Source organism: Frankliniella occidentalis, unplaced genomic scaffold (assembly GCF_000697945.3).
Source record: "Frankliniella occidentalis isolate FOCC.00 unplaced genomic scaffold, Focc_3.1 Scaffold557, whole genome shotgun sequence".
Lineage (NCBI taxonomy): Eukaryota > Metazoa > Arthropoda > Insecta > Thysanoptera > Thripidae > Frankliniella > Frankliniella occidentalis.
Window position 1 is genome coordinate 29,020 of NW_026267673.1, and position 2,126 is coordinate 31,145.

General features: G+C 56.3%; 1 non-coding gene across 1 annotated transcript; it reads right to left on the reverse strand.

Moving 5' to 3' along the window:
• Positions 1 to 26: 26 nt before the first annotated feature.
• LOC113213892 (U2 spliceosomal RNA) lies at positions 27 to 209 on the reverse strand. Its single transcript, XR_003303782.1, has one exon. It is a non-coding gene; the product is annotated as a U2 spliceosomal RNA (small nuclear RNA).
• Between the last annotated feature and the right edge of the window lie 1,917 nt (positions 210 to 2,126).

Here is a 2,126-nt window from a genome sequence, read left to right on the forward strand (position 1 = left end):
GGAGAGAGAGAGGGTATGATTTATTATTATAGTGGGCCGAACCGGGCGGCACTGCAATGCCCGGACAACCCGTGATAGAGGTGGTGCAAGCACCCAACACTCCATCGGATTACAAAAATCAGTTTAATATTCTGACTCCGCAATGCGGAGTGTACCAGATATTAAGCTGATAAGAACAGATATTGCTGGTTTATTGAAAATAAATTTGTACAGACAGGTAAAGTAGTTGGTTTGGCATACAATAAAGTGCAAGTTTGCAATTAATAAAAGCAGGATTAGGCCCAAGTGGCAAAGTGATGACAATAATGCATGAGCATTTAGATATTAAAAAAACCCATAGGGCATAAGTTTTTAAAATTAAGAGAATAAAATGCATGAAGAGGGTGTGTGCGGCCTACCGAGAGGAAATTCAAACAGAGGGGCTAGAGGAGCCGAAGCAGTTAAGCCCCAACAAGTTTGGGCGTGAGCAGAAATAAAAAGGGAGCGAAGTGCCCCGGCCTTGCAATTGAAAAATTACATAAGCGGCCAAATTTACATGACTCTATATAACCAGAGGCGCCAATTAATTTAACATAACAGGCGCCGCTCACTAAATGAAGTGCAAAGCACACATGGAGAAAATAAAAAGAAGTTAGGTAGGCAACAAGTAGCACACAAAAAAAAAGAAGTTAAAAAGGCAACAAGTAGCACATGATAGGCAAAAAGCCAAACAGCCCAAAAATAAAACAAGGCATGGAAAGGTGGTAGTTTCAGACAAAGTTAACATCACGGGGAGGGCATCACGATCCGCCCCCCGGCCTCGTTCAGTACTTTTCCCAATTCAGGTACTTTTTCCCTACTAGGCGGCGCGGGGGGAGGTGCTGGTGGGGATGACGTGAGCGAGATAGATTTCCTTGCTGTGATGTATGGCGGCCGAAACCGCGAAGTGGGCGAGGGTGCGGACGTCCACCCGCGACAGCCCAAGGTATTTGAGAACCGGGCTGTTCGCCGGGTCCCACGCCCCGAGGGAGCCGACGACAAAAGCATCGAGGGCGACGTCCCATCCGGCTGACTCCAGGCACTCGGCAGTCGGGGAATACTTGGCCACCTTGGCGGCCCTCGCCTGCTGGAGGGCTCCCCACCCGTTCTCGAAGGGACAGACCACATCGAGGATGACGGCCTGCTTAGCTGAGTGGTTGAGGAGCAGGACGTCCGGGCGGAGAAGGCGGAGGGCATCGGGGACCATGGCTGCAAGATCAGGTGACATTAGTTGGGTGAATGGTACGACATCGTCTACTCTTACTTCGACCCCTTGCAGGCGGCCCCCTTGGGCCAAGGCTTCCAGGAGATGTTCCAAGACTGCGTTATGGCGGCGCGTGATGGCCCCCATCGACGGCAGGCAGTGGCAGAGGACGTGGGCCGTCGTCTCGGCGTGCTGCCCGCAGCGTCGACAGAGGCGAGAGGCGGGGGCGGCAGAAGTCCAGCGTCGACAGCCGCGCAGGGGAAGGACACCGAGACGCGCTCGATGGACGAAGCGCCAGTCGGCGAACCGGGTATTCCTGCCATGAGCGAGAAAGTGATTTGAGTGAGGGCTAGCACCGATCACACGATATACCTTTCCCTGATCAGGCTTCTGTTGGAGAGTGGCCCGGAACGCCGACTGCGCAGCCTGGCGGATGACCCTGATGAGTTGGCTGCGCGACTCGGTGTCCACGATGGTGACCCGACCGTCGGCCGGGACGTGCAGCTCGAAGGTGTTCTTGGCCTCCGAGAAGCCCCAGCGGAGGCCGGGCATCAGCTTTCCAAGGAGCTGAGTTGCCCTCCGCGCAGTTGACCACACTGACGCGATGTCGCCTCCGTCCCTGGACCACGCGCCGTCACTGGCGCCTGAAAGATAGGCAGCGTCCTCCGCACAGCGCGCCGGTGTGTTGCGGCCCAACTTGCGTTGGACCACCAGGCGCAGACTCGACGTGGCGACCTCCGCGACGACCGGGTCTGGGCAGCTGAGCAGGCGAAAGGCGTGGGCGACCGACGAGATGTCCGCCGTGATGGAGAGGGGCACCAGCCCGGCGCCCCCCCACGACGGAGGAAGGAAGACCAGCTCGGCGGACGCGCGCGTGGGGATGTTGAGGACGGTCTTGGCGAAC